Genomic DNA, 8,297 nt, shown 5'->3' on the forward strand with positions numbered 1-8,297 from the left:
GAGTGGGGGAGAGACAGCATTGCAGCCAATGAGCAACAGAGGAGGATGAAGTCAAATTATTAAGAGCCTCACTATTTTTCAGCTTTGGATTTTAGGCTATTCTATAGGAAAGGAAGATTTGTAAACAAAGCTACTATTAGCAGCCCAGCCATATTTAAATTTAGGGATAATACTGAGCATTGTATAAGACATTTTGGTACCCGTTCCTTTATTTAATTGCATTGAATCTGTGACTAGTTAGATAGGTTTATTGTATGCTAATCACATCTCAAGAAAAGTATTTAATAAACCTTACCTTCCTTTTAAGATAAGGTGGTACATGTGAATCAAAATTAAAAACAATCTTTGAAGCTTAATTTTAGCTTTCCTGGGGCTACCTTGGTGATCCCAAGAAATTTTTTTACAAGAAGGCAGGCAGGCAGGCAAGAAGGAGGGAAGGAAGGAAGGAAGGTAGGAAGGAAGGATGGAAGGAAGGGAGGGAGGGAGGGAGGGAAGAGGAAGCAAGGAGGGAGAAGATTGCATGTCCTTTTTTAGATGGATGGGAAGAAATTACCACAAACCCAAGTCTAACAGCCAGCTGGGTTTATTTAATTAAGGTAAATGGACCAATTCTAAACTTCAGGACTACACAAGTCTGCTCCTTTTCTTTGCTATATACTTAGTTAACACCCAAACCTTCTTTTTAAGAGTTTGGACTTAATTTGTAGATTCTTAAATTCCATGTGTTCTATATTTCCCAGCATTCTATTCATGATTTTTTTTTCCTGAAGGTGAAATTTCCAGAATCAACAATGCTATTGTCAAATCCTTTGTTGAGACAGTTCATTTAGGACATTGGTTCCCCTGGGACATATCTCCAGGTGTTAGTTAAGTGTGCTAAAGAGATTTATTCCTGGACAAATTGGCTTTGAAATATAAATGAACTCAAAAGGAAAGGCATGTGGTAACTCTGGAGGGAAATAGTCTTTTTACTTTAGGAATTGGCTTTTATGAGTCTGCTAATACATAGGATTTTCCTACCATCCTTGGGTGTTTTCTGCTCATATAGAAAAGTGACTCTTTATCTTCATTTAACTGAATATGGTTCCACCCAGACTTGTAAACTTGTAACTGGATCACTGGAATCAGGAAAAGTGATACACAAAAAGACTTTATAACCATGGAAGCAACTCATTTTTATTTTGGCCAGAGATTTCCACAAAGTGTTATTTTGATTGTCTCTGGAGAGAAGTAGCCTCAGTTCATCATCTACCAAGAGAGAATTCACAGATGAAGCTGGCCCGGCTCAGTCTCTCCACTACTGAGCAATGTGTGTATCATCCTTTAGCTTCTCATTAAAGAAGGATTTCTAGGAAATGAATAGAAAAGAGAAAGTTGAACTCAGGTTAACGTGAAATAAAAAGAATATTTTTTAAAATCCACTCAAGGACTTCAATTTCTATCCTAATGCATTTCAAGTGCACCATTTAAAGTATCTTAGAACATTGCAAGTTTCCCCTTTTTTGCTGGATATTTTACTTATTGTTAGTCTCTGACCACTTCTAATATAAAAAGGAAAAAAACCCTCAGCCCTCAGAAAACTCTTCCTTTTTCCTTAGGAAAAGGGAAGTAGAGGAGGAGAAATCATTGATGCTGGAAGAGGGCAGGTAAGGATGCCAAAGCCTGGGAGTCAGGTAGAGCTGGCCATCCTCTGTGGAAAGTTTATAGTAAGATAACTTCTTCCCATCATGATCAATATTTCTTCCCCTACCCCCCAAAAGCTCTTGAAAGATTAGATGGGCCTACAATTGCATACAGCATCTGCTATTGGAAGAGAAAGCTTGGGTTAAAGCAACCTGGGTGTTACAAAGTCACTGAAACTTCACAAGACACTTTCAAATCTTTATGGAAAAGACAACATGCTTTTAGAATTTATAGAGTCAGAACAAGTGGATGTTGTACCTAAGAACTGTGAAGGAAAACCAGTGGGAAGGTATGGTAACAACTAAGTCATCATCTAGCCATGTAGACCCTATCTAGCAGAAGTTCTTCCTTTGCTTTCCAAGTCCTCAGCATAACTTTTCTTAATGCAAGACCCTCATAGGCTTTATCTTCATCTCTCCAAGACTCTAGAATCTCTCCTGGGAGCAAAGAGGGCTTGAAAAACTCAGAACACTAGAGGACCACAGCAAGATGGAAGAACACACTTGCTAGAATGAAGGCCAGCTTGCTGAGAATCTTCACATTGAAAGGGAAGTTTGCCAATGTCCAGTTCCCTGCTCCAGTTGGGGAAATATAGAGGATGCATTTAGGAGGTTGGAATTGAAGATTCTTAGAAACAGAAGCAGACATACCTTCCCATATCCAACTGTTGTGATAAGAACTTGGAACCATTTTATTATAGGTCCCAAGATAGATACTTTAGCATCATCCAACTAGGAGGTAAATGTCAGCTGTCCTCTCCATTCCCTGAAGATCCATTTCTTAGTAAAATTCCACTTAACTAGCATTTACTGGCTGGGTACTCAGGTTCAAATATTATTATAGCCACTATACATGTATTAACTCATTTGACCATCCCCACTACAGGGATGTAAACCCATCTACCAAACATGAGCTGAATAACTTACCCCATAACACATGGCTCGAGTAACAGAGCAAGCGTGGAATCCAGGTAGGTCAGCGTCAGTATGTTCCAGGGAGTTCAGCACCAGAGTTTCTGTGTGTCTCCATGTCACCTTGTTTCTACAAGATGGATAGGGAGATCAGAATCATAGATATTCCATGAGGAATAATTACTATTACTCCAAGTCATCAAAATGAAATACTATCCCTCAAGCATGGTTTGTTTGCTTTTTTTTTTATTTACGAGAAATTCATGGGATCATAACAGCATGTCACCCAATTGGCTTCAAAAATTTTGGCCATGAATATATGCATCATATATTTATGTACATGACATAGCTATATTCGGCAAATTAGATAAATGTCCTAATTTGCATATCAAACACATTTATGAAACACATTATAAAACACACAGAAATCAAATTAAATAAAGGAGGAAACAACTTTCAAAAAGATTGTCTAATGATTTTTTCTTGCTCTCCGGGGACTAGGATACTTCCTCAGTTTTGAGAATCACCCAGAAGCCACATCTTTCCCATAATAATCAATGAGAACATGAGTGGAGGAAACCATATTATTGACCATCCCAACCATCAGATGACCCCACTCCACTACTCTGACTCCTGGTCTTTATAGATTCTAAATCCAGTCATCAGCTCACACAGAGCTGCACCTTGGAGAGGGTCAGAGCCAACATTAATAGGCAGATTTGTGAACCCAGCAATCAGTATCTTTAGCTATTATTGATTCTTCTTCTTCATCACCATCCCGTTCTTGGATCTTCTTGGATACCTGATGGTAACAAATCTTTCCTTTGACTCCATTGTGAGTAAAACTGTCTATTATCCACAAACTACCTGAACCTGAGCCCAAGTGTTTCACAGAATGGTTTGCATTTTAAACCTCATCTTCCATTAAACTTTCAAAGGCATATTTTCCCCAACAACCAAGTGGACTGGGCTGTTATTGTCCCAGATATGCAGGTGCTAGGAAGTCTTGATGGGGGAAATGCTTGTGACAATATCTAGTATACTACCTGGTATATAGGCCCTACCTCTACTCTGTAGGTCTCCATTTCAATCATGGAGCCTGATTTCAGAAGGAAAGGCTATTATCCCTCACAGGGAGTGGATGAAAAGAGATAATTACCTAGAAACCACATAATATTCTGCCAAACCCCATGCAAGCAGAATGGTGCTGACAGCTCACTTCTAGAGACTTTTGCCCCTGAGACTCTACTGTGTTTGGTACTGAGATGGAGCTGCTGCCTATGACTTCCTTATTTGAAGATAGCTATCTGACAGAGGCTCCCTTGAGTTTAGCCTCCTAAGCCTCTCTGCACATACTGGAATCAGCTCCCCTTTACCCCAGAGTACCTTCCCACTCCTGAACCTTCCTGACCACTCATGAGGGAGTACCATTCCAGACCAGAGAACGAAGGCAGAGCGGGGCAGGGAGGGGGAAGGCTGCCCTGCAGGGCTGAAGGGCAGCTGTTTATATTATAATTAAGGTTTTACAGCATAAACTGAAATGTAGCTTGACTATTCCAACAAGGCACTGGAGGTAATTACCACTGCTAGAGGCGTTCTGCACTGCCAATTATTTCCCTTCCTAATTGAATAACTTAGGCCACATTGTAGAGGGCCAGGGAAAGGAAGAGATTGCTTTCAAATATGGACACTCCTTCCGAGGCCTTAGAATAGCATAACGCTTCTTACACTTCCAGGCACAGCGCTATTCAAACAGCCTTTCCTGAGAGCTTTCTGTAGGAGAGAAGAACTGAGTCCTGACTTTCACTACTCACAACCTAAGGCAGATTAAACTCCCGATGCTTGCTTCCTCACCTATAAAACAGTGATAACTGAAGTGTTGATTTCACAGCACAGCCGTGAGGATTAAATAAAATGATACATATGTATGTAGTCAGGTTTACCTTATTTCAGCAATTTTAAAACAGAAAAGGCTTCAGTTGACAATCAATTTAGAGGTCTTCATTCGTGTTCTTCTGGCCTGCTGTTTTGGGGCCTGTGACAGCATATGTTGTTAGAGGAGACCTATTCACCTCGTAGAGGCCAGGAAGGGAGAGAAAGAAACAGGAAGGGTCTGAGGTCCCCAAGTAGGCCACACCTCTTAAAGGTTACACCATCTCCCAATGATACCACAGTCTGGATAACAAACTTTCAACATATAGTTCTTTGAGGCACCCTTATCCAATCCATAGCCATACTAATCCTGGCAAGTACAGAACATTCAATCACACTGATGAAGACTTGGTGGCAACAGAGGGTGTGACCAGGGAAGGGCAGGTGCTAATCTTCTACCTTCTCATAGGGGACAAGTTGTGGCAGAGAGCAGCCCTGAGTCTTATATGACACAGGCAGGTAAATGAAGGCCAGCAGTAGAAAGACAGTGTGCACTCTTGGCTTAGAAGGAAACAATTCCTCTAAGTCCTAGGGGAAATGCTCTTTCCTAAGAAATTGTACTAATTCAAAGATGCCCAGGCCCTAGGAGGATTTGCTGCTTATTGCATCTCCTCTGCATCTTTTTAAGGAGCCAGCATCATGCAGATTGCTGTTTCTGCTCCCTAGTCCTGGGCAAACCTGTGGTTAATAGGCCATAGAGTTGCAGAATACTTTCTACATTTTAAGTTTCATTCTACTCTGATCTATCCTTCAATCTTCACAACCATCTGGAAAAGAAATTTTTTTTTAAAAAAGGAGTAGACTTCCTGGTTTACAAATGAGAAACTAGAGGCCAAGAGAGGTTAAATAAATTACATAAACCCAATCAAGGACTAAAACGCAAGTCTCTGCCTCTACTTTTCCCCACTGGTCCACTAGAAGGAAGTCAATTTCAGCCCTCCAAGTTAACAACACACTCTCACACCCAATAACCTTGCTGTTTTAAACATCTCAGAAGCCAGACAGTGATTCTCAAACTTTAGAGTGCATAGGAGTATCTTGGGGAACATGTTTCAAGTGCAGACTCCAGGGTTACACTCCCAGAGATTCTGATTCCCTTAGTTGAAGGCAAGACCCAGGAAGTTGAAGATCCCTAGAGTTTTCTGATTTCCCTGGTTCAAGGGCCATGCACCAAGAAATATCAGACTAAGAAAACCTAAGATAGAAAATAGAGGCCTATATAACGTCACCTGTGTGAACTCTTAATTCTTAAACGTTCTGAACTTTAGTTTCCTTATACACAAATGAAGACAACAACATTTACTTCCACAGGTGTTTTGTGAGGTTTAAATGAGATAATGTATGCACAGTGGTGAGTACTGTGCCTAGCACAGGACAAATGCTTGGCAATGTTAGCCATTGTTGTCATCTCTGCTGCTAGGGTCATGAATATTACTCAAGTATAATCAAGTTTTGTGTTACTCAAGGGATAAATTGCTATACCTCAAAACCTTCTCATCTGGACTCGTTAAATCTGTAGAAGATTGGGACATAAAAGGAACATAAATAGGAACTGATAAATTTTAAATCATTTTTAATAAGACTGGCTCATCTATTCTCCTCATTTAGCTGTCTTGGGTGGGGGTGTTGGAAACTGTTGGTATAAATAAGAGTTGATTTTCTAATTAGCAGACACTGATGAATAGTAGAAAGGGGGCAACTGAAGGATACATCAGGAGGGCCTTCCTGAAACCTGGCATTAAATCCATGTGATCTTCACAAAACCTCCTGGCAGACAGCTCCAACAGGGAAAGAAGGTGCATGCCCTTCCCATATCCAACTTCTTCCCAATCATTATCCATTTTCCCCATACTTTGGGAGCAGCACAGGGGTATTCGGGAACACCAAAGTGTCTCTAGCAAGATGCAGGGACTTCTAGATGAAAATAATTCTGCCTACATCCTAAAGAGAGAGAGAGAGAGAGAGAGAAAGACAGACAGACAGACAGGACAGGACAGGACAGACAGACAGACAGAGACAGAGAGCCAGAAAGACAGAGAGAGAGAGACAGACAGACAGACAGACAGACAGACAGGATAGGACAGACAGACAGACAGAGACGGAGACAGAGAGCCAGAGAGACAGAGAGAGAGAGACAGACAGACAGACAGATAGGCAGACAGGGAGACAGAGGAAAAAGAAAGAAAAACCACTCTTGCCTTAAATCTGCCCTGGGAGAAAGAAAGAATGTACATTAGAAGTAGAACAAATTGTATCCAACAGATAACCCATTGCCTGCAGTAAAATCTCCTCTGCCTCCTGCTCTTGAAATTTTCTTTTTTGTTGTTAGTGTATAAACATGGTATGAGATATCAGAGTTCATGGTATTTTCGTACTTTGACTATATTCGCCCCCTTGTTGTCATCTTGTTCTCCGTCTCCCCTGCCAGTGGTGTCCTTTCCTTCTACTCTTAAAAGATTCCAGCTCCACATATGAGAATGAATATGCCACATTTGTCTTTCTGAGTCTGGCTTATTTCATTTAGCATGACCTCCAGTTGTATCCATTTCCTTGCAGACAACCTGATTTTATTCTTTTTTATTCTAACCTTTAAATATGATAGAAATCTCCTTAAGATGTGAATTGACAGTTTCAAGAAAGGACTTTGGATAAACTGGCTGGAGCTGGTGGCCTGAACTTTGTCAGTGAGCCTCTTTGAAAACTTTCCTTTAGATATATTGTAGGCATAAATTAATCTGTTGGATTGAAACCCATTTGTGCAACTATTTAAAGATAATAAAAATAAATTTGAAAACTATTTCCTTTCATCTAGGCCATCTCCATATATTAGTGAGTCCACTTACACCCTAAAACCCAAACTTATGATTAGTGAAGGCTCAGAATCGTATTGAGTCAATTTTGACACCTAAGTAACAATGGTGGAGGTGACTATACCTTTTCCCATAGCATTTCTGCAGGTGTGTTGCAGTCAGCAGCAGGGAGATTGGTGTGTCTGCCCTTCTTTTAGATGTTTCGATTCCTATAGTGCACTTTTTGGTGAGAGCAAACAACTACAGACAGTCCTTCAGGTTTCTATTTCTCGAATATGGAGATCAAATCTACAATTGATTCATAGCCAGGTAAATCATATCACGTATGCTTTCTTTTTTGTTAATGCTCAAGAGTTTGTGAGATCCTATATCAAAACTAAACTGAAAGAAAAAGAATGGAGGGCATAGTTCCAATGGTGGTGCACATGAACAGTAAGCTTGAAGCCCTGGCACAATCCTACGTATTGTCAAAAAAACTGTTCCAACTCCCATTGGCTTTAATGTTGACTAGATAATTCAAAGTTTTTGAAACAAACAGAAATATGCAATATTATTCATATTAAATGGCACCACTTAAGACAAAGGAGTAATCACTGGCTCCATACAGGTTTTCATAAAATATTTATCTTAGCCCAGTTATCAGATTTTCTTTAGGGAACAACTGGCCTTTTTTGACAAGATAATATGAGGGTGGTTTATTTTTAATTCAGTACTGCATAGAACTTAACTTTTCACCACAATAACCCATGTAGATGTGATCAGCTACATAATTTATGAGTCTAGTACAAAGTGAAGATGTAAAGTTCTTTGTCAGAAATCCTTAAGAACTTTAAGGCAGTAGAAGTAGAGCATTAAACCTTCTACAGGGTCATATACTAGTGACTCTGTCATAGCTACTCAGCAAAGCTGAGATCTGTGGATCATGATTCGAATCCAGCCTAGGCAGGACAGACTATGAGGG

At 40.1% G+C, this 8,297-nt stretch overlaps 1 long non-coding RNA gene across 1 annotated transcript; it reads right to left on the bottom strand.

The window, feature by feature from the left end:
• Positions 1 to 1,175: 1,175 nt before the first annotated feature.
• Positions 1,176 to 4,718, bottom strand: LOC105984850. Its single transcript, XR_001175016.1, has 3 exons — positions 4,538 to 4,718; positions 2,610 to 2,724; positions 1,176 to 1,348 (listed from the first exon to the last, which is right to left on the bottom strand). It is a non-coding gene; the product is annotated as an uncharacterized LOC105984850 (long non-coding RNA).
• Positions 4,719 to 8,297: the final 3,579 nt, after the last annotated feature.

The sequence above is a fragment of the Dipodomys ordii genome, unplaced genomic scaffold (assembly GCF_000151885.1).
Source record: "Dipodomys ordii isolate 6190 unplaced genomic scaffold, Dord_2.0 Scaffold26, whole genome shotgun sequence".
Classification (NCBI taxonomy): domain Eukaryota; kingdom Metazoa; phylum Chordata; class Mammalia; order Rodentia; family Heteromyidae; genus Dipodomys; species Dipodomys ordii.